At 42.7% G+C, this 25,092-nt stretch overlaps 2 long non-coding RNA genes across 2 annotated transcripts; both read left to right on the top strand.

Annotated features, from left to right (window-relative positions):
* Positions 1–277: 277 nt before the first annotated feature.
* LOC116528907 lies at positions 278–2,373 on the top strand. Its single transcript, XR_004259273.1, has 2 exons — positions 278–591; positions 2,279–2,373. It is a non-coding gene; the product is annotated as an uncharacterized LOC116528907 (long non-coding RNA).
* Positions 2,374–3,139: 766 nt separating this feature from the next.
* On the top strand, positions 3,140–24,108 carry LOC116528765. Its single transcript, XR_004259186.1, has 3 exons — positions 3,140–3,150; positions 18,706–18,715; positions 23,958–24,108. It is a non-coding gene; the product is annotated as an uncharacterized LOC116528765 (long non-coding RNA).
* Positions 24,109–25,092: the final 984 nt, after the last annotated feature.

The following is a 25,092-nucleotide window of genomic DNA, read 5'->3' as shown; positions in this document are numbered from 1 at the left end:
AAAGGAGAAACCACAGAGATGCCCCAAGCCCCTTCTGCCACTGCCGCCAGGGGCCTCACCATCTCCTCTTTCTTCTCCTACCTCTTTGGCAAGAAGCAGATGCACATTTTGATGGCTGGATTAGATGTTGCTGGCAAGATGACCACCCCGCATGTTAGGGGAGGCAGTTACCACCATTCCTACCATTGGCCGAAACGTGGAAGCAGTAGACTATACAAACATTTGGTTCACAGTATGGGATGCTGGTGGTCAAGACAGAATTAGCCCTCTCTGGTAGTATTACTTCCCAAATACCAACGTCTTCTTTTTGTGGTAGACAGCAATCATCGTGAAAGAATTAAGGAGGTAGCAGGTGAGCTGCAGAACTGCTTCTGGAGACGAGTTGAGAGAGGCAGTGATGCTTTTTGAAAATTGCAGGATTTGCCAAATCTCTTCGATCTCTTCCTAACAGGACATGGGTCTGTTCAAGCCACATGCGTGACACAAGGAACTGGTCTGTATAAGGGACTTGACCCACTGTCAAAGGAGCTTTCAAAATGTTAAAGGAAGCTAGATACCTAACCAAGGACATGTTTGATAATATCGGTCTAGGTTTGTTACAACAAAATTAGTTTGTGCCCTGGTTATTAAGCAGTACCGGGACTGGTTTGAGCAGAATATTAAACTTATTTTGTTGCCAATTATTGTTTACCAAGTATAATGTTGCTATTTAGCAATGTGTTTGGTTTTAAAGAAATGCTCCTGGGGGCGGGAGAGAAGAATCCACTTTTAATTTTACTTCCCATAAGCCTAAATGCCTGGACATAGCTATAGCAAAACCTCTAAATAAATCCATTTTGCATGTTTGTCGAGCCCAAAACAAATAATGTTTTAAAGTTATCCCCTTGCTACTTTACTGATACACTTATTCCTGAAACGTTTGCTCATTTTTAATGTAGCATTCCATTTGTATTTATTTCCTTCCCTTGCAAGAGATTTTCTAATACTGCTGTGGCAGTCAGGGAAATGCTCCAAAACACTATGCAGCTCTCTTGCACTGAGGAACTTATTTTCCCCGCAAGACTGACTCCTTGCCTACATCAGACAAACTTAACCTTGGTGTGGTTTAGATTTGATAGCTAATTACTTCTGTACTGTTTGCAAAGAGTTCATATTCAGAAGGGTTTTTTGTCTTCTTTTGTTTTGATTTTTGTTTTGGTTTAAGACAGAGTCTCGCTCTGTCACGCAGGCTGGAATACAGTGGCACAATCTCAGCTCACTGCAACCTCTGCCTCCCGGATTGAAGCAATTCTGCTTCAGCCTCCCGAGTAGCTGAGACTATGGGCGCACACCACCAAGCCCAACTAATTTTTGTATTTCCAGTAGAGACAGGGTTTCACCATATTGATCAAGCTGGCCTTAAACTCTTAACCGCAGGTGATCCACCCACCTCTGCCTCCCAAAGTGCTGGGATTACATGCATGAGCCACCTCGCCCAGCCATATTCGGATGTTTTTTCTGTTTTGTTTTTAAGACAGAGTCTCACTCTGTCACCCAGGCTGGAGTGCAGTGGCACAATCTCGGCTCACTGCAACCTCCACCTCCCCAGTTCAAGTGATTCTCCTGCCTCACCCCCCTCCATGCAGCTGAGACTATAGGCACGTGCCATCACACCCAGCCAATTTTTGTATATTTAGTAGAGATGGGGTTTCACCATATTGGCCAGGCTGGTCTCGAACTCCTGACCTTGTGATCCACCCACCTCAGCCTCCCTCAGATGGTTTTTACAACTCAACAGATTGTCTTCCTTTATATTGTATCTTTTTTATGTTGCATGTTGCTTGCGGTAGCAGTCAGATTTTTTGCTCAGTATATGACAGTTCTGCTGATGTTTTATTGTTTATTGGGTGAACACATTTTCATTAAGAGTTTTTAGAACATATTAAATTCAATGAATACATTTTCTTCATAACCCATTTGGAACTATTCCTTAAAAAATAATTATATATATAGGATTTATTATATATGCAATCTGTTACGTGATTTTATATATACTGCATGTTATACATACAATTATAATATACATTATATACACACATATATACATATTGTTATATGACTATATATAATTCTGTATGTGTATATACATAATATATAATCATATAACTATATAGTGATGATTATATATTATATATTTGTGTGTATGTATATATAAATATGTGTGTATATACATACGTGTGTGTGTGTGTGTGTATACATACACATATACACAAGGACATGTTTGATAATATTGGTCTAGGCTTGTTACAACAAAATTAGTTTGTGTCCTGGTTATTACACAGTACCGGGGACTGGTTTGAGCAGAATATTAAACTTATTTCGTTGCCAGTTATTGTTTACCAAGTACCAGCTAATGCTCAACTTACGACCACGATTGGCTCCAACAGACCGGTCGTAACAGGATTTAGTCGTAAGTCGGGTAGGCTATATGTACAGTACTGTGAAATGTTATAAAAATCTTTAAGTCATATTTTATCATAATTTTCTTTCATTATATATAATTTTCTTTGTTCATTTTATGCCATTTGTATCATCTCTACACCATTTTGTTTCTTATTTTTACTGTACATTTGTCAGGTTTAAGTAAAACACTGCATTACCAGTACAACTGGTTTAATATTTGCAAAACATATAAAATTACAAAATACAGGTGCATACAAAAATACAAAATACAGGTGTAAAAAATACCATAGGAAACATTTTCCCACTTGCAAAACATATCAAAATATATAAACATGTACGAAACATTTTATTGGCTGCTGGTGCTTGGCTGCGGATCGTTGATGTTGTCATCTGAGGCAGCAGTTGGGGTTACCGGAGTTGGTTTTTTCATAAACATGGTGAGCTTTGTCTGAATTGTATGTTTCTTTTTTTCTTCATAAATTTCACGATACCTGTACAGATGAAACACATCGTGCGCCATCCGTTCAATCCTTGCAAATCGTTCGATGTTTGGGTCCGTTGCTTTGAAATGTATAAGAAGTTTATTGGGAGGGAGTCGATGAAAAATATCCAAGACACAAAACACAAATTGCTGTACCGAGTCTGGGATAACAGTTAAAATGGTGCACGCGGAGATGGTAGTGCTGCCGGAAGCTGGTATACACTGTCGTACGCCCAGCTGGGCAACGTTTGCGCTGCCGGACACGGAGCAGTCGTGGCTAGCGATTGTGGTCGTAAAGTCGAATGGTCGTAAGTTGCATAGGTTGTAAGTCAATCAATACCTGTATAATGTTGCTATTTAGCAATGTGCTTGGTTTTAAAGAAATGCTCCTGGGGGCCAGAGGGAAGAATCCACTTTTAATTTTACTTTCCATATATATATATATACACACACACACGCACAGAACTAGGATTTCCTTCATCTTCCAGTGTGCTTTTTGTAGCAATAAAAACAGTGTGTGTGTCACCCTGGCTCAGTTCTCTAAATGTGAGCTGTTCTCCTAGAATTCATAGAATTCATATTCTGCACACTTCACAGGGTTTGAAGGCTTTCTAAAGTTCCCTGGATGGTGCTACTAACTTGCAAATTTCCAAGCAATGCCACAAAGATCTGAAGACAAAATTTAGGATTTTCCCACAAGTTGTAAATGGGATTGGTAAAGCAGGGCTGCCATCAGACAGAATATGTCTATTTCCAGAAATGCAAAATCCAAGCATCACCACTTTGCCTGCAAAGAGAAAAATCTGGTTAACTGCCCCTTTCCACTATTTTTAGAGATGGGGGTACAATCCCTGGCTGCCAGGACCACTGATTTGCTGATTCCAAGAGTAACCCAGCACAGCAGTGAGGAAACTCTGTGAGTGTGTCTTGAGGACAGTTGTCACTAGATTCGACTTGTCTTCCAGGAATGATTGTGATGCAGTGCAAAATTAACCTGGGTAAGGCAGGCCTCTGTGAGGTCTGAATCAAATGTTCAAATGTGTTTTTCTCCAGACTGAGGCAGAATTATTGTGTCTGTTGTTGTTGTTGCTGTTTTCAGTCTGAGTTTTGTTCTGTTGTCCAGGCTGAAATGCAGTGGCACGATCTCAGCTCACTGCAACCTCCACCTCCTGGGTTCAAGAAATTCTCCTGCCTCAGTCTCCTGAGTAGCTGGAACTATGGGTGCATGCCACCATGCCCAGCTAATTTTTGTATTTTTAGTAGAGATGACATTTGGCATATTGGCCAGGGTGGTCTCGAACTCCTGCATCAGTTGATCCACCTGCCTAGGCCTCCCAAAGTGCTAGGATTACAGGCATGAGCCACCATGCCCAGACTGGTGCAGAATTATTAAAAACTCACTCTGTACCTAACAGTAGTATGGCTCAGCCCAAAGCTTCCCAGCCTGATGATGAAAACATCATGTAGAAGGCTCCGGAAGCCCAAACATCCTTTATACATGCTGTGCGTTACTCAGTCACGCTCTCCCTCACAGGAAAAAGTTCATCTGCTCCGACATGTGCTACTTCACACAAAGCCAGCTCCGATTGCTCTGCACCTTCTTTTGCTCTTCTGGGGGATTACAAATTGATTTGGGGGTGATGCATTCTAGTCACTTCCAGGTACATCAGGTAAAGTGAACTGCTCTGTAATTATTAAACTCATCCTTTGTCCTTTTGAGAGATGAGCACCACAGCTGTCTTCCTGTGTAAAGGGAATTTTCCCATCTTCCATTAATTCCTATGGTTAGTGGTTTTCACAATAAAATCCGTCAGTTCCATTATATGAATTCTTTCATTCTTGAAAGAATAGGCCCCAGTCATGCAAGTCAAAGGTGCTGTAAATGAGAACATCCTTGGAAAATAAATGTTTTGTGCAAATGTAAGCGCCCAAGGTGTATATTTGTGTTCAAGCCAATGCAACACATCTATTGAAGGTTGACAGTGTTCCTGACACATCACCACAGAGAAAACTGTCCTGCCACCATGCTCCCAGAAGCGTTTACATTCGAGCTAGCCACAAAAACATAGTTCTGGTTCTAGCAGCAGATGTGGAATTGTGAAACACATGCACACAAAAGGCAGGCAGCTTGAGGACCTGCGTGGTGGTCTAGGGATGTCTTAAGGGCTGCCAGAGGGATGGAGAGAAAATTTGTGATTGCTGCTCTCATCCCTGTGGAATGCGGGGAATCAGGCAAGAATTCTGACTCTCTCCCTCTAGTGTGTGACTGCAATTGAAAGCCCAATGACCATAAGGCTCTGTTTAGATAAAATGTTTTATCTGCTCAAGATGACACTTACATTGTCTACCATCCTATACCAGAGGCCAGCAACAAGGCTTTACAAATCCCACTTTCCCAGTTCCCACACACTGCAAAAGAACACATGTGAAGCACAATTTAATTTTTGATAAAATACGAACACCTTGCATGCTTCCTTATTTCTAGCACATGATACAGTGGAAATCAAGTGCATAGAGTAAGCGACAAGCTAAAGCCATATCTTTCCAGGGAAATGCCTCTGGAAACTGTTTTCTTCTGGAAATACATGCCACGTCTCCAAATGCCAACTGAACTGAGTTAAACAGTCATGTATCTTAGTCAGCTCAGGCTGCCGTAACAAAATGCCGTAGACTGAGTAACTTAACCGAAATTTCTTTCTCATTGTTCCGGAGTCTGGGAAGCCCAAGACCAAGGTGCCAGTTACTCAGTTTCTGGTGAGTGCTCTCTTCCTGGCTTGCAGATAGCCTCCTTCCCTAGGTCCTCATTTGGCACAGAGTGTGCATGAGCTCTCTGATACCTCTTCTTATAAAGACACAAATCCTACTGGATCAGGGCTCCAACCTAAATGACCTCATTTAACCTTAATTCCTTATTTCCAATACACAGTGAATCTGGTGGCTTTACACCTGTAATCCCAGCACTTTGGGAGGTCGAGGCTGGAGGATCACTTGAGCCCAAGAGTTTGAGACCAACCTGGACAACATAGTGAGACCCCATCTCTAAAAAAAAAATGCAACTATTAGCCAGGTGTGGTGCTGCACACCTGTGGTCCCAGCTACTTGGGAGGCTGAAGCAGTAGGATCACTTGAGCCCAGGTGGTCAAGGCTACACTGACCCATGATCATGCCACTGCACTCCAACCTGGGTGATCAAGTGAGACCGTCTCAAAAAAACAAAAAACAAATACAGTCCCACTGAAGGTTAAGCCTTCAACATATAATTCCGGGAGGACACAGTTGAGTCCACAGCACCATATAATTCAAGGTTTCCAATTATTTTACTAGAAAGAAATGTCCTTCTGGTTGAGCAAAAGTGTTTCCTGTGAGTTAAATAATGTAGTTTCCTCAATTCTCTACTACATTTGGACTCTATCAATGTCACCTAGTTACCAATGTGTGGCTTAACAAGAGCTTTAAGTATATTGGTGATGTAAAGGCTGTTTTCTGTCCATACCAATCAACTCTAAATTCTGCATTACTGTCTCACCCACTGCAGCAGGGAGCCCCGCAGTACTGGAAAACAGCCAGCAGCTGTCACGGATGCGCCCACAGCTTCTGCTTCTCTGTGTAATGGAAGTTCCCCCATGCCCTTAGCTTTGGGGACTTGCCATTCGCCCCAGCACCAGCTGGCACATGGACATGTCTGTGGGGGGGTCTTTGCTAGCGCTGCCCTCGCAGCAGGGTTTTGGATGATGGGATCCTGCACACTCTCATCTTTCACTTCAGGGCATGTCATCCTGCTAAATGAAGAAGCCAGACAACCTTTGGGGTTCCTTAAGTTTCCAGGGCAGAGGAACACATGTATTCCCACCTTACATGGCTTCTCCTGGCTTTCTGAACAGCAGCTGCCCAATCGCATGATCAGCCCAAATGCCCTGGCAACCCAGAGTAGCAGTGGGCAGCAGATCTCAGTGCCCCCTGGCCCCTGTGAAAGGTTTGGAGACCTCTGCAGCTTGAGACCACCAACAAAGGCAGCTGAGAGATGAAACGCAGACAGGAGGCACAGGGCACAGTGCTGACGGACAGCCCTGCCAAGGAAAATGAGAAACGATGTTTCCCTGACCTTAGCCCAGCCCTTGTCCATTGCCTTGGAGAAGTTCCAAGCTTTCAGCCTTCAGCGGAAGCTCTGGCAGAACCCAAACGTGCTCTGCATGCCTCAGAAGTTCATGAAAGTCCTCTCTCCTCAAAGCCCCCAGGCCCCATGGAGCAAGAGGCAGGGGCAGAGGGGTGGGGTTGCAGGGAGGTTGGAGGGTGATGGATGGACTGCCAGGGAGGGAGGGAGAGGAGAACACAGGGATGGAAGGCAGTCAGGCGGGCCAGATGAAGCGCTCACCATTCTACACCTTCACCCAGCCCAGAGACGAATGTCTTTCCATGTGTGAGGGGTCGGTGACATGCAGGATTATGGGGAACTAAAGGAAAACAAGAAAATATGACTGCCATCACTTTGTGTTTGAGTTTCACCTGGTAGCAGCCAAGAGGCTCACAGAAGGCTACAGACTTGCTCCTCCGCATCAAAATCCAGGAGGGGCATTTCAATTCATAGTTGAAAAGCTAGTAGAATAAAGAAATATCCTTTTTTTTAAAAAAAAAAAAAGAAGCAAAACAAACAAAAAAGGTTTTTTAAACTTCAGTTCAAAGCAAAAAGTCTGAGGCAGGGAATGAGGAACACATTGTTGCGTAAGCAAGCCACCGTGATGGCTTCTGCAGCAGCTGAGTGCAACAGCGTGTGTGCATTTGTGTGTGTGCTTGTATGTGTATGTGGTTGTGGTTGCCTGTGTGCTTGTATGTGTATGTGGTTGTGGTTGCCTGTGTGCAGATGTCTGCCGGCAGGAGACTGGAGGTAAGTGGGGAACAAGATAGTATTTGTGTTAAATAAGATGATTTTCACATATTCATCATGGGGCTGGGAGAGAATCTTTGTTTCATATTTGGGTGGTTTTCTCGCTTTCACACTTGTGGAATACCGGCAGCATGCTACCCAGACCCCACACGTTTGACTATGCCTCATCTGACATGACCTATGAGGGATGCTGCCTCTCCTGGGCTCCCAACCCACCTCTCCAGTCCCCAAAAGCATTCCAAGCAACACACACAAAAAGGCTTCGGAAACAATCTACAGAAGATGCTTATTCTAGCACAATATCATATCTCCCCATAGGCCCTTTCTCCACCTATAGGGGGGTTAGGGCTTCAACAGATAAAGAGGGAGGGAGACACATAATCTGTAGGTGGAGTCCAGGAATCTGTCATTTGCATTAACAACTATCCCAGGTGATCCTGCTGTTCATCCAGGGTTGGAGCCTAATGGCCCTGGGGTGGAGAACTCTGTAATTCCCACTTTCCTTCCCATATGAGCACCACAGCTGCCCATGGGCTTCCCTGCCCAGCACCCGGTCTTGCTCACTCAGCTGTGTTTGGTCAGGACCTCACCACGGGCCTCCAGGCTCTGCTGCTGCCAACCTACTGCTTACCAGCCTTGGAAAACTGGGCGAGTCATTTCCCTTCCCTTGGCCTCAGTTTCCTCATCTGACAGTGAGGGATTGCACAGAAGAGTCCGCAAAGTCCCAACTGACATAAAACTCTGATCCTTGATAGTTAACATTCTAGGAGCTTCCATTAGGCCCAATTCAGAGTTTTAATGTGGAATTCTAAAAAGCAGTCAGGGCTCCTTACCCCATTCCAACTAAGAATATACTATCTGCCATGCAAAATGCCCACCCAAAAAAGTGCTTGGCATGTCACTGCCCTGTGAAATCTAGGTGTCAGGGAGATTCAAACAGAGGTTGTCCTTTTTCTTTGAAGTCGGACATGCCATGTTCTTGCCATGAGTCAAAATCCTTTCCTTATTCAGTTCAGGACACAGGTTCATCTCTGGCTTCCCAGGACTCATGGATTTGCTCCCCTGAACAAAGCATAGTGCTTCTCTACAACCTCTCCAGACTCCTGGGTAGAGATGAGACTTTGGGAAGGACACTGAACCATTTTAGCAGGCGTGGGTAAGTGATATATAAGCCCTATGCACACAGTATCAGAAGCCAAGAAGGGGTGAGGAGGGAGGGGAGTTAACCTCTGCCCTTGCCACCCTCATTAGCTTTGTCCAGCCTCAGTGAACAAGAACCTCTGACTTGCTTTTCTCTCCCTAGGCCCCTTCCTGCTTTCTCCTCTTCTGCTCTTCTTGATGCTTGGAATGCTGCTCTCTTCTAACTAACTATTCTTATTTTCCAAAGCCCAAAGAGTATATGTGAGGGACCAGGGAGAGTGGGAGGCAGGAGGAGGAAATTATCTGATTCATTCCAGCCTACATTATCTTCTTCTTTTATAAATTATTGTTGCACTCGTAATCCTGACCATTGGCATCCCCTATTCCAAGCCCAGAGAGGTAAGCTCTGTGTGGGTTCTGCACAGCACTGAGGCCCTAGTATCTGAAAGACTGCTTGGCCCAGAGCGAGTGGTTAGTAACTACTTGCGAAGTAAGGGAATGGATGAGCCCCACGAGTCATTGTTACCTTATAGTCCCTGCCTCCTCTTGCGGTCTGTTTCAGGGACCATGTCTTCAGGCCTTTGTTCTAAGATAGACACAGACTGTTCACTTTTTTCTTTTTATCCCCAGAACCAGCAAGGAGCCTGGTCCACCGTATGCACTCAATGAATGCTGGAGTGAATAAATGAAGAGCCAGGTCTGAACTGGCATTCAGCACTGAATGGGAGAATGATGGGGAGGTTGACCGCGGAAACGCAAAAAGGCATAGAGGGAGAGAAGGCACCAGTCCACATCTAGCCACCCAGATGGTGTGGCCTCCACGGGAGGGCTGCGATGGAGCCTTCTTCCAGATAGTGTGTCAGATGGCTTAACAGGCACCTCTGGTGGCCCCTGCTGCAGCTGTGGATAGCAGTTGTGTGTCGCTTTCTCTTGCTCTAGGCTCTGCCCAGGGTATCAGCCTTCACCCACACTGCTCTGATCCTGTAGTGGGAGACCTGGGAAAGTGCCCACTCCATACATTTGCAGGCACTGTTTGAGAGTTCTGGGAGAAATCACAGCCCCTGGAGCAACACCAGAGAAACGCCTCTGCAACACCACTTTTGGGTGGACAGGAGGGTTGGCAGGATGGAGTCCCCATGGCTGACAACTGTGGCCCATCCTGTAACCATCCCTTATACTGACTTTTCCTCCTTCCATCTCTCTCTCCCCCGTCCCCTCACATCTACTATTTAGGCTCTGAAAAGTAAGTACATTCAGGTGGACAGAGAGAAGAAAGCAACATTCTAAGCATAAAGAGAAGCAGAGGAGAGACAAAGAGGCAAGGAGCCTAAAAAGAGAAAAGAAGAGGCCGCTTGCTGCAGCCACCTGTGTGGTTCACAGTGGGGCTTGTACACTAACAGGGTCACGGTCTGCAGGACCAGTCAGTGCAGGTACCAGACTCATGCTGGTTACCAAACACTGTAAATACAGCAGGAAGGGCAAGGAACAGCGGGAGTCCAAACCTGCCTGGGTGCGCGCATGTGAGCGGCAGCCCTGGCAGTGCAGGCACCTCCCCAGGTCCCTCCCTCCATTTAATAACCTGAGGTGCACTGCCAAAGCCATCCACTCCAGTGCCATCATTTGCAGCCTCCAATCAGTTTTAAATTGGCTTGATCAATCCTAAAGAAGAGGAGCCCCGTGCCATCTTCATGATGCATGGACTAAGACATAAATATGTAAGCAGTTCTATATTAACATTAATTAGCAGCGGTAGCCTGGAAGTGGTTAGCGTAACACTGGGAATCGCTAATGGAATTGTGTATCTTTTTCCTGCACCATGAGCAGTCAAGAATCATGCATAATGTAAAAGCATAGATTACAGCTGGTAGCAGCAGGCTGGATCACAGGAGATGATTTTGACTTGTTTTTATGATCATGAAGTACTACCTTTCAATCAAGCCCCCAAAGCAAATACTAGCCTACAGCCCTGGGGGTGCAGAATCACACTACATAACAGTAAATAACAATCCTGCTCGGAGGCCCCAAAGCTGGGCTTTTTATTTATGTTCTGTCCATATTTATAGAGTCTAGAAGGAGTGCAGGCAGTAGTGACAGAAAGCAGGTGCCACCTGACCATATGGGAGGCTGACTGAGACACGGGAGATGAGCTCAAACTGAGAACAGGCAGCTGAGTTCTGGCTGGGCAGAGGATGGTCAGTTTGGAAGCGTCAGGAACGCACCACCTTCTAGACTCAAAAATGCTCAGACTCAGGAAAGAAGAGCTGCTGGAGAAGCCAAAGCCGTTTAATGGTTTCAGTTCATTTCCTGGTAAGAGGACCTCACCAGTGGGTTAGAACAAGGAAAAGTGGGGAAAATCCTGGCAGGCTCCTCAATTTAGCCTACTGGTCTCCACCGCCTGCCTTTTCTCACCCACTACAATCTATTGTGGGTTTTTTTCCCAACAGCGGTATTGAGATATGATTCACCTACCATACAATTCACCCATTTAACGTGTATAATTAAATGGGTTGGCGTCTATCACTTTGTTTGCAAAATTACAGTGAAATATATGTAAGAAAATTTGCCATTTTCACCATGTTTAAGTATACAGTTCTGTGCATTGAGTTCAGTCACATTGTTGTGCAGTCATCACCACCATCTATCTCCAGAACTTTTCATCACCCCAAACATAAGCTCCCCCATTCAACAGTAACTCTCCATTCTCTCCTCCTCCCAGCCCCTGGTAACGGCTAATCTACTTTGTCTCTATGAATGTGTCCATTCTAGATATTTCACATCAGGGAATTATATAACTGTCTTTTGTGTGGTTTATTTCACCTAGCATCAAGTCATCAAAGTTCATCCATGCTGTGGCACTTATTCGAATTCCATTCCTTTTTATGGCTGAATAATAGTCCACATATACATAGTCCACGTTTTAACCATTCATCCCTTGATGCACACTGGAGTTGTTTCTACCTTTTGGCTATTGTGATTATGGCTATAAACATTGGTATATTAGTCTGTTCTGACACTGCTAATAAAGACGTACCCAAGACTGGGTAATTTATAAAAGAAAGAGGTTTAATGAATTCAGAGTTCCACATGATTACAGGGGCCTCACAATCATCTCACACGGCCGCAGGAAAGAGAGCTCGTGCAGCGGAACTCCCGTTTATTAAACCATAGGATCTCATGTGACTTATTCACTATCACAGGAACAGCACGGGAAAGACCCACCCCCATGATTCAACAGTTACCTTCCACCAGGTGCCTCCCATGATACATAGAAATTATGGGAGCTACAATTCGAGATTTGGGTGGGGACGCAGCCAAACCACATCAATTGGCCAATAAGCTTGACGTCCTCTTTTCAGTTCTTTCGGATGTATACACAGAAGTGGAATTACCGGATCTGCCAATTCCATGTTTGGCTTTTGAGGAACTGTCAAACTGTTTTCCACAGCAGTTACACCATTTTGTAGGAGGGTTCAAATTTCTCCACATCCTCACCAATGCCTCTTATTTTCCATTTTTTGTTTTGTGTGTATGTGTTTTGTAGCCACCCTAGTAGGTATGAAATGCTATCTCATTGTGATTTTGATTTGCACTTCCCCGATGACTAATAATGTTGAGCATCTTTTCATTTGTCCACTGCTCATCTGTATGTCTTCTTGGGGGAAAGTTGTATTAGTTTGCTAGGGCTGCCATAACGAAGTACCACAGACTGGGTTAAACAACAGAAGTTTATTTCCTCTCAGTCCCGGAGACTAAAAGCCGCAGACCAAGGTGTCAGCAGGACCAATTTCTTCTGAGGTCTCTCCCTTTGGCTTATAAATGACAGTCTTCTCCTGTCTTCACATGCTCTTTCTTCTGTGTTTATGCTCTAATCTCCTCTTCTTACAAGGACTACGTTTCACCCCAGTGATCTCATTTAACTTTAATTACCTCTTCAGAGGCCCTGTATCCAAATACAGTCACATTCTGACCACAGGAGGCTAGGACATCAACATATGAATTTTAGGGGACACATTCAGCCCATAAAAAAGGTCATTTCAAGTCCTTTGTCTCCCCACTCCCTTTTTTTTGAGAAAGTCTCACTCTGTTGCCCAGGCTCAGAGTATAGAGGCATGATTTCAGCTCACTACAGCTTTGACTTCCCAACTCAAGTGACCCTCCCACCTCAGTCCTCCAAGTAGCTGGGACTACAGGCACACAGCACCACACCCAGCTAATTTTTTATTTTTTGTAGAAACAGAATTTTGTCATGTTTCCCAGGCTGTTCTCAAACTCCTCAGTTCAAGTGATTCTGCCTGCCTCGGCCTCCCAAAGTGCTGGGATTACAGGCATGAGCCACAACGCCTGCTTTGCCCATTTTTAAAACTGGATTGTAATCATACGTTTTGATGTTGAGTGTGTGGTTTTATTATTCATTTTGGGGATGGCGAAGGTGTAAGTAGAATAAGAAAAAGATTACTGAGTTTTTAGTCTTGGAATGTTTCACGTGATCAGTTCTAAGCACAGTCACTGTCCCAAAGGCAATGTCTCCATTCTTTCCCCACAGAAACCCAAGCATACTCTCTATCTTCCAATAAGTAGTGCAATAATAGTCATCAGAGGTAAACAAGAAATCACTATATTAGACCTAAACCTAAATGTCTGCTAGACTGTAATTTCTTGAAGGTAAGTGTCATTTTCTTACTCAACTTTGAGTTGGACGATGGCTTGGGCCATAAAAACATTTTCTCATGTAATAAGCAATATCCCATGTGTTAGGTATAATAATCCCCATTCCACAGATGGGGATATAGGACTCACAGGGATCAAGTGGCTTGCCCAAGTTGATGTGGCAAGCAGCAGAAGGAAAATGTGGGGTCATGGATCTGCCCAATTCTTCTTTCCATGATTCTATGATTCCTTTCTCCCTAAATGTGGAAATAAGATATGTGTGCTCTTAAGTCGGGAGAAACATTCATTCCCACGAGATTTCTGAGTGAGCTGAGCTCATTTCCAACAAGTACATGTTTACCATTTAGAAGGTATCATTCATTATCTGTCTCCATAAAAGATTTTTCTGCCTTTCCCCACTTTAGACCTTACATGTAAATTAAATAGATTTATTGTTAATAGACAAGAACTCAAGCCCAGGCAGTTATGTTCCATTCATGGGAATTGTAATAAAGACATGAGATTCAAAAGAAAAAAGTAATAGGATTGGGGTGGATAGGAAAAGGGAAATGAGATGTAAGTTTCAATACATCAAGAACTGGAAAGCAGTCAATGGTTGTTCTCCTCTTTTGCTAATTCTTAATCCAAAACAAGTGATTCACAAATTATACACACTGGTTGCAGCTCTCTGCTGCTGAAATGAATTTCTTCTTTGCAGACATTCAGATAGACCTGGGCTCTTCCTGTAATGGACAAGAAGCTTCTGCAGGTAAGTCATAGCCCAACTCCACAGACTCTAGCAGACAGCTGCTTCCCAAAGGGAAGGTGTCTCTATGTTTCCCCCATAGAAGCCTCTGTCATGATGAATCCAATCATATCTCTTTCATTTAATAAAGCCTAATGGGCAGCCTTTCTCCAGCGGCTACATCAACCATCAGTCACCAACATTGTTAAACAAAGAGGAAATCCTAAAAATTCTAAGGAATTTTGCAAGCATTACACATTCTTCCCAGGCTGAGATATTTGTCTTTTGAGGAAGGATATACACAACCATGTGGTAACTCATTCAATAATCAGCATTTGCACATTCCATCCTTTTCCCCAGGAAGAAAAAACAGTCATATGCACAGAACCTATCAGTGAAGTCCTTGTTTCACAAGGGGCAATGTGACCAAGGGTGTATCCCAAAACACCTTTTTATATCTTTGTGTGTTTTTTGTGTGTGTTTTACTTTTTGTTCTCAACATACTCATTGTTGCACAGGTATGGCCTAATACAGTACATGGCGGTGTGTGTTATGAAGACACATTATACTTTGAGGGCCTGAATGATTGGGTCACGTGCTCTGTGGACAGTTTTATAGCCCAAATCAAGTGTACTGCATCAAAATCATCTGGTTTGGACTTTATATAGTTCTTCTGGTAGGTGACTATTTGGGTGGGCTCAGTAACCAGTGGGATTAAATGAATGTCTCTGACCAGCTTGGACATTTGTTTCCAGTGCTAGATGCAAAGCCTGGCAACATGTGTGGGCCACTAAGAACAGGGATTCCAGAGCAATCCTGCAAAACCGTTCAGGTTGAGAAGTCAGGCAATGTCCATTGCTGTTACTTGCTTTCTTATCCTGTTTCCCCTTTGATCCCACCCAATCAGTGGTATGCTGCTAGTAAATGTTCAACAACTGGAACTCCAAATAATGCATGGAAATGTATACATATATGAGAGGATTACTGATTTTACTGATATACAGAATGTGTATCACATAATTTACAAATGATAAAGTATAGAATTCATTGTAAATTCCATACAGCCAATTGATTCTCATAGAATGCTTTCCTTGATTGTTGCCAAGCTCTTGTTTTCATAGCCAACTTACAGTTGCAGCTGATATATGAGTGTAGTTTTGATTAGAATGTTGACATTTTTGTCTGCAGTAATGAGTATGGTGAAAGTGAAATAATGAAGATATATGTAGGAACATCATTTGGTCATCGATGATTGGAGCAACTTCTTTGCTGATTCAGGTGACAGTTTTCTAATTCTAAAAGAATATTTCCTCAAATTTTTGTGCTATTGACACTGTAATGGCTACAGACATGACAGTCTTTAAATTTAACACGGGTAACATTGTCTCTATCTTGTTCTTAAATCTATAGTCATCAGAACAGTAAATCAAACTTCGATTTATAGCAGCTACCAATTTCCATGGCACAAATATCCCCACTTGGCTGACTTCAAGCTGCCAAGGTGATGTCCTTGAACATGGACTTGGAAAGAGATCGACAGTAGTTCCCATTATATACTATTTGCATCATGTAAGTACAATAAATGTAAATAATTCAAAAGGTCAGATGATATTAAAATAAGTAGGAAGTACTGAGGGTTTAATTACCATATTTTTAATACCATTTGATTATAAGTTTAGACAATTTAATAAATCTGCCGTGTTTAACAAGTGCTAAACATTCTGGAAAATTTAACAATTAGTTCTCTCAAGCTATTAGGAGTCAGCTCTGGCATGCCATGCCACCCAACCCACAATAGGTTAGGTTATACCACGGACTTTCGAGAATGCTTTAAGCTGTAGGTAACAGGGTATATGACTAAAAGTGTCTAGATTATAGCTCTATGAAACTCAATGATCTTTGTTCTAAGTACTTAGAACAGTGACTAAGATAATAGAAGCCAATAAACATCTGTTGCACTGAATTTATTAAAATAGAGGCATTTAGTTATCACACATTGTGAGAAGTCTAGGCACAGGTGACTCTAGAACTGATCCCTCCAGGACTCTAAATCAACCACTCTGAGATTCTTGGCCTTTTCCCTTTAGCTGAAAGGTGGCCACCATAGCCCTAAACACCAAATTCTCACAGCACAATTCCTAAGAAAGGAAACAGGGAACAACCAGATTAATGAGTGACAACTCCTTGCCATTTTCCTGTTTTCTCAAGTAGCTAGAACAGGATCCCCAATGACTCTCTTTTCTAGGCCCTCTGATGGGAGATGGGCAAAGAAAAAGAATGCTGGGTGGTCCTATGACAGTCAAATAATTTCCCTGGTTTCCTACCAGGCCAATTCAATGCACGGACTCAAGTAACCCAAATATTTATTTTGGTCCAAATATCTTTTTCTGACTAAAGCATAATCATTGTGCTGGAACTTTCCATTCTTACCGATCTCCTTGAAGTATTTTGAAAATAAAATCTACAATGACTCTAATTACCAGGTAATTATCCTTAGAAAGAAATCTTTCTACCTCAATTACCTCTTAAGTTTTTACGTACAACTTGACTGAATGTGGTCTATATCAGATTACAAATTATTGCAGTCAAATTCAGAATAAACGTAATCATATTTTTAAAATCTGTTATAAAAGTTTCCAAGTTCATAAAACATTTAAATAAGTTACAATAAGGAAATTTGAACACCTTTAGGAGTTTCCCTTTTTTCCCCGGTTTTGAATACCATATGTTGTGATTAACAAAGAGAACAATTGAAAGCCATCCACATATAAAACATTTATACTCAAGCAACCTTCAAATATTTCAAAAAGCCCCTTTCTACCCAATACTCAGAGACAGCCCAAGGAAATAAATGCAGCTTACCTTGGGATCCCAGGGTTGTGGTATGGATTCCGGTCATTGGAAAAGGCTCCCGTCTGTAACCATCCAGACACATCTGTGACAGAGAGAATCCGTGAGTTCAGGAAAAGGCATCAAAGACACACCGGAAATAATAGCGACCAAAATTCACTCTGTTTTCAGACTCAGAAAAGGAGCCACAGGACTTAGAACCACAAAGGATCCTAGGGATGGTTTTCCTCACTTGCATCTAAAACGATGTTCTCCATGGTCAGTTTTTTCTGGGAAGTGATTTTATACAGAGGATATTAGATTATTTTTACTCAAGACTTCTCAGGGGGCTGGGCATGGTGGCTCACGCCTGCAATCCTAGCACTAGCACTCTGGGAGGATGAGGCGGGAGGATCATCTGAGGTCAGGAGTTCGAGATCAGCCTGGCCAATATGGTGAGACCCTGTCTCTACTAAAAAAACAAAACTAGCCAGAAATCACTTGAACCTCAGAGGTGGAGGCTGCAGTGAGCCGAGATTGTGCACTCCAGCCTGGGCAACAAGGGATACTCTGCCTCAGCGGGGTGGGGAGGGGAACACTTCTTAGGGGGCTTGTAAACGATGAATATTTAAAATATATATGTATGTATAGCTACCTTTTCCAAACCTAATATAACTATAGAACTTTTTAATGGAACACTTTAATTTTTTTTTAATTGTGGTAAAATATGTATAACATGAAATTTACCATCTTAACCACTTTTAAGCATATAGTTATGACAAGCATATTCACATTGTTGTGCAACCAATCTCCAGAAATTTTTCATCTCTCAAAACTTAAACTCTTTATCTGTTAAACAAAAACTCCCCATTTTTTTCCCCTACCCCTGGCAGCCACCATTCTACTTTCTGTTTCTATGAATTTAACTACTCTAGGTACCTCATATGCATGGAATCATACAGTATTTATCTGTTTGTGACCGGTTTATTTTATTTAGTGTGATGTCCTCAAGGTTCATTCATGTTACAGCATTTGTCAGAATTTCCTTCCTTTTTAAGGCTGAATAATATTCCACTGTATGAATACACATTTTATTTATCCATTCATTCACTGACGGGCATTTGACTTGCTGCCACCTCCTAGCTATAATGAATAATGCTCCTAGAAACACAGGTGCACAAATATCTCTTCGAGATCTTGCTGTCAATTCTTTTGGATATATACTCCAAAGTGGAAATTCTGGATCCTACGGTAACTCCATTTTTAATTTTTGAGGAACTACCGTATTGTTTACAATAGCAGTGGCACCATTGCACATTCCCACCAACAGCGCACAGCAGTGGAACTCCTTTTTTAAAGAACACTTTAATTAACATGAAATAAAACTTAATAAACAGCAGTCTAGTCCAAATTCATCCTTTTAAAATGGAGAAATAGAAGCTCAAAAGGGGAAGGACTCGTGCCATATCCCACAGCTCCTCGGTGGCGAGTCAGCCATGGGCTTGCCGGTAAACAGACCACTCCGCCACAGTGATGGAGAGAATTTAATGTCGGAATCGCTTACAGAGGATGGGCGGCACTTCAGGGAGCAAATCAGGGATATAAAGACACTCAGGAAGAGCAACAGTGAGAAACACTTACCACCCTTTGGCCTAAAGAGGAAAAGAGAGAAAACAGTGTAATTGAACCCAAGGAAACCTAGCGCCTTGAGGGCGTGTTGCTCAGCAGGAGCTGTGCTTGGAGGATGTGGTCGCCACCAGAGTCACAGTACAGAAGAAGCAGGTAAAGAAATACCCCGACTGCTCTCTCCTTCCAGCCACTGATCTGCCAGTACCTCCAATTGGCCAAACCAACCCAAAGCCAGAGAGTTGGGGAACAGAGCACATAAGGCTAAGTCCCTAGTCCCAGACGAGAGAAGAAATAGGTAAGGAGAAAAGAGGAAGGGGAGAGGGTGGTGTTGGATGGACAATCCAAGGTGCCTCATGCAGAGGGTATCTGTAGGTGGTTTTCTATACTCCCTGTGAAAATTTAGAATGTTTAGGGCCAGGCATGGTGACTCATGCCTATACTCCCAGCACTTTGGGAGGCTGAGGCTAGCATATAGTTTGAGACCAGAAGTTCAAGACCAGCCTGGGTAACATGGTGAGACTCCTGTCTCTACAAAGTTTGAGCCCAGAAGTTCAAGACCAGCCTGAGTAACATGGTGAGACCCTGTCTCTACAAAAAATACAAAAATCGGCTGGGTATAGTGGCACATGCCTGTGGTCCCAGCTACTCAGGAGGCTAAGATGGGAGGATTGCTTGAGCATGGGAGGTCAAGGCTGCAGTGAGCTGTGACGGCACCACTGGACTCCAGCCTGAGTGAAAGAGCAAGACCCTGTCTGAAAAAAAAAAAAGAAGAAGAAGAAGAAAAGAAAGGAAAGGAAAAATAAAAGAATGTTTAGGACATTAGAAACAAAGAAATTTTTTTTTAAATTACCAACAATCTAATCACCCAGATACTCAAATTAACATTTATTTCCAGGGTATAACATGTTGCAAGGTGATTACTGACACATGAAGTTGAGCTTGTTTTCACTGCTGTGCAGCGGCAGCTCCAGAGTATCTGCACAGAAGGAACAAAGCAGCTAAAAGGAAGGACTAGACATGAGTCCTGACATCACACTTATATAGCAAGCACACTGGTTTTAATTGGATTGCGTGTTTATTTGGGGACCTTTCTGGAGCTGCTGATGGAGACTAAAGGCTTTGTCTTGAAGCTGCCATATGCAGAGAGGCATGGTTTATTTTGGTGCAGTTCAGGAAGAAGGTGATGTTTTATGTGGCAGACGAAAGCTCCCCTGCTGTAAAAGAACTAATATGAGAGTTCTTGGGGAAGGGAGAGAACATATTTTATAAGTAGGAGAATGTCCAAAGGGCAGATTGTGTCACATGGTGTCTTCCAAACATCACCACCACAACCTGTCCCATCCCACCTGCCCTTCTGACAACATCACCTTGACACTTTTCTTGTGGTGGTAGTCTCAGTCCTCTCTTCTCAAATATGGACAAAACTTGGGCTGCTGTCACCAATATAATAAGTGAAGCAACCATGAACTTCCAAAGCTAAGTCTTAAATGTGCCACACACTCCTGCCTTGCTGTCTCGGGAAGCTGGTGCTTGGTACCCAGCCACAGTGAGGAAGCCCAAACCAGCCCATGTGGAGAGAGCCCGTGGAAATGACACCTATATGTGTTTAGGCTGATAGCTCAGCTGAGAATGAAATCTACTTGTGGTTTATTCTCTGGATTTTTCCTTGCCCACTCCAAGAAAGCCTTTGTATTTTCTTCCCCCATGAATATAACCACAAGTAGACAGTTCTCAAATCCTATCACTCTCTTGGAGATTACATCCTCAAGATATAAAGGAGAACAACGGGTGTTTGGAAAAAGGAGAGGGGACATAAAAGGAATGATCATCTGTAAGGGAGAGTCCCCTATACTAGAAAACTAGAACAGAGCTAAGGGAACTTCCAACCCACCAAGACCCCCAAAATGGCCAAGGATAGCAGCCAGACCTCAGGGGAAATGGCTTCTTATTGTATAGACAGAGATTGGATTCCCAGGCCAGACCACTGCTTTGGCAGAGTTTTCTGGATGGCACAGAAGCTGCAAAACTAGAAGTGGGCCTCAGTAATGGGTTTCTCAGGGGTAACCAGGTGAGACCGGAAGTCAGCTCCCAGGGTATCTATTCCTGCTTATGATACCCCAGGACCTTTCTACATAATGGAGTGCTCCCCAAATGACTGAATTTTTTGCCAACTATTTAAGATGGTGGCTTGGAATTAACTTTCATTCGATCCTTTTTAAAAAATGTTTCAAAACATATTGCCAATCCCTCCTACAAGGCATTCATAAAAATCATTAAAAAGATAGAAAAAAGTAAACATATAAGTGCACAGTCATGATTGGAAAGAAGAACAGAAACTCTGGATGAACCAGAACCATACAGAATCTCTTTTTTCTCTTTTTGAGATGAAGTCTTGCTGTCGGCCAAGCTGGAGTGCACGATCTTGGCTCACTGCAACCCGCCGCTTCCCGGGTTCAAACAATTTTCCTGCCTCCGCTTCACAAGTAGCTGGGACTACAGTCACACGCCACCACATCCGGCTGCTAAGTTTTGTACTTTTAGTAGAGACAGGGTTTCACTATGTTGTCTAGGCTGGTCTCAAACTCCTGACCCTGTGATCCACTCGCCTCCGCCTCCCAAAGTTCTGAAATTACAGGCATGAGCTACCGTGCCCAGCCCAGAATCTCTAAAAGCTGGAAAGTAGGCAAACATAGATTAAAGAAGAAAACCTACAGCCCAAGTGGGAGTGGGAGGATTCTGCTGTGAGCCCTAAGGGTGCAACAGACCAAGAAGGGAAGATCCAGAAAGAGGAGGAGGAACTCAGAGTGGCGAAGGAGAGGGTGGCGAGGTAGGGCAGCCTGTGAGCAGGGTGCCTGTGCCCATGGATGCAAGCACGTGCCTTCCCCAAAGCAGCAGGTACAGGAACCCGGGGAGCAAGAGAGGCAGCACAGTGCTCCGGGTATGCCTTAAAGATCCACTGTGAGATGCCATCTCCTGGCACACCACAGAAGCCTCTGCCAGGCTCGCTAAACCACTGTAACGCAGCAGCAACAATGGCAGTTCCCACCTGGCCTCAATCATCTGCATGAACTATTGTAGCATATCTTCTAACAGGGAATCTTGGCATTGATGTACAGAAGCAGAATCAAATATTTCAGCAGGTGCATCAGAAGATAGAAATTAATAAGTGAAAAAGGAAAAACTCTCAAAGAAGCAGGATGGCGAATAGAAGCAGTGTGTGTGCATGCACACGGGCGCACACATATAAGTATCTTTAAATATATAGAAGACATAATGTGTGCAATCACAAGAATAAAAAGAGGCTGGGTGTGGTGGCTCATACCTATAATCTCAGCACCTCAGGAGGCCAAGGCAGGAGGATCACTTAAACCCAGGAGTTGAAAACCAGTATAGGCAACACAGCAAGACCCCATCTCAAAAAAAAAAAAGAAAGAACCAATCAAATTGGACATGAGCACTTCAATTGTTGAGATTTAAAAACCTAGTATGTGGGTGAAAAACAAAATAATCACAGCTGAGACGCAGATCGACTGGAAAATGGAACCATGGAATTTGCTCAAAATGACACAAAAATTAAGAGATTTGTAGAGTAACTCTAGTCTCAGCACCAATGTAATAGGAATTACAAAAGAAGAGACTAGAGAAATTACAAGTAAATAAAATTTTAAGAAACAATTGATTAGAAATGTACAGAACTGATGTAGACATGAGGTCTCTGAAAGAAGCCATTAATATCCAGCAGTATACACATTTTTAAATTATCCAGACACAGAACAGAAGAGAGAACATTTACATCCACATGGCTTAACTATGAGGGCCAAGGACAAAGACCACCTGTTTCAACATGACTTAAGTATTTGCTCCAGGAAATGCCTGCCCAGAAAGATAAAGCTGTAAACCAATAAATAACTGCTATTTACTTTGGGAAAGTCCTGAAAACCAATTTGTCTGGGCAAATAGTTTGTGCATCTGGGCAAACAGTTTTCCTCACAGGACAACCACGTTTTCATCTGGGCAAAGAGCTCTTTTATCAAACAATTTACTTATCAATATTTGCTTTGAGCCCCTTGCTTCACTGTGGCCACAATCCTAAACTATTAGTTACAAACTTTGCTCAATCCCAATCAATTCCCCAGCTTGAAAGAACTGCCTCAAATCTCACGAGCTCAGACCCCAAAACTCTATAAATATCCTCTCCTGACTTCTCCCTTTGAAGCAATGCTAAGATCTCAAAGGGATCGTCTCCCTTACTACAGCAAGTTTAATACACTTAGCTTTGCTTTATCAAAAGGTTATATTGATAGATATATATAAAGGTTATATATTGATAGACAGTTGAAAATCCATGAAAAAAAATTCATCATTAAAATACAAAGAAAATCCTTAAAATCTTCTGGGGAAGAATAGGCTGGTTATCTAATAAAGAAAAAAGAATATGACTGGGCACGGTGGCTCACACCTGTAACCCCAGCACTTTGGGAGGTGAAGTGGGCAGATCACCTGAGGTCAGGAGTTTGAGACCAGCCTAGTCAATATGGTGAATCCCCAACTCTACTAAAAATACTAAAATTAGCTGGGTGTGGTGGCGGGCACCTGTAATCCCAACTTCTTGGGAGGCTGAGGCATGAGAACTGCTTGAACCCAGGAGGTGGAGGTTGCAGTGAGCCATTGCAGTAAGCCAAGGCACTCTAGCCTGGGTGACAAGAGCAGACTCCATCTCAAAAAAAATAATAATAATAAATAAATCTGACTGACCTCAGCTTCTTGACAACAACCACAGGCACAGGGAGACCTTGGAGCAATTATCTTCAAAATCTGAAGAAAAATAATTTTGAACCTAAAATTTTCTATCCTTTAAAACTGAAGTCAGCAAACTATAGCCAATGGACCAGTCCCATTTTTACTAATTTTTCTGGAACACAGCCACACCCATTCATTTACGTAGGTATCGTTTGTGGCTGCTTTTTCGCGCTACCTTGGCAGAGCTGAATAATTGCAACTGAGACCATATGGCTGCAAGTCTAAAATACTTACTGTTTGGACCATTTAAAAGGGCTTGCTGACACCTGCTTTAAAATAAAGACATTCAAAAACTAACAGATGCTGGCGAGGCTGCAGAGAAAAGGAAATGCTTCTATACTGTTGGTGGGGATGTAAATTAGTTCAGCCACTGTGGAAAGCAGTTTAGAGATTTCTCAAATAACTTAACACAGAACTACCATTAGACTCAGCAATCCACTATTGGGCATATACCCAAAGGAAAAACAAACCATTCTACCAAAAAGACACATGCATGAGTATGTTAATTGTAGCACTATTCACAATAACAAAGACTTGGAATCCACCTAGATGCCCATCAATGGTGGACTGGATAAAGAAAATGTGGTACATATACATATGGAATACTGTGCAGCCATAAAAAAGAATGAAATCGTGTCTTTTGCAGCAACCTTCATTATCCTAAGTGAATTAATACAGGAACAGAAAACCAAATACCGCATATTCTCATTTACAAGTGGAAGCCAAGTGTTGGGTACACACAGACATAAAGATGGGAACAATAAACACTGGGGACTCCTGGCAGGGAGAGAGAATAAGGGGGCCAAGGGCTGAAAAACTATCTATTAGGTACTGTGCTCACTACTTGGATGACGGAATCATTTGTCCCCAAAACTTCAGCATCACTAAATTTACCCATGTAACAAACCTGCACATGTACCCCTGTATCTAAAAGTTGAAATTATAAAACTTTCTAAAAATTAAAATGAATTTAATAATTAGAATCCCAATTAATTCCCCAGCTTGAAAGAACTGCCTCAAATCTCATGAGCTCAGACCCCAAAACTCTATAAATATCAATTCTAATTATTAAATAATTAAATCAAAATAAAGACATTTGCAGATATGTAAAATCTCATAAAATTCACTATCCAATGATCCTTCTTGGAAGAATTACTGAGAATTATGGGGGAGTGGGAGGGAAGGTTCCAAGAGGAAGAGGTGAGAGGTGTAATGCAACGAGTTATGAGCACAATAGTAAAATTTATTTTTACATTAAAATAAGTGGTAAATATTTAAGCTTATGTTTTAAAATCCCTTGCAATGTTAAATTCAATGGAAGCAGGTGAGATTTTAAGGAGGGAAAACTAAAAGGTCAGCAAAGTTTGTCTTCTCAGGGGGACTGAGGAAAGCAAAGGAAAAAGATAATTGCAGACAAAGCTTATTAACTCTAGATAATTTCTAGGTAATTATTAATTCTAGATAATTCTAGATAATGTTAAATATTTAAGTGTTTGA

Source organism: Sapajus apella, unplaced genomic scaffold (assembly GCF_009761245.1).
Source record: "Sapajus apella isolate SASKATOON/1434 unplaced genomic scaffold, GSC_monkey_1.0 scaffold60, whole genome shotgun sequence".
Classification (NCBI taxonomy): domain Eukaryota; kingdom Metazoa; phylum Chordata; class Mammalia; order Primates; family Cebidae; genus Sapajus; species Sapajus apella.
The sequence above is the reverse complement of the archived record's forward strand: the minus strand, read 5'-3'. Positions and strand labels throughout refer to the sequence as shown.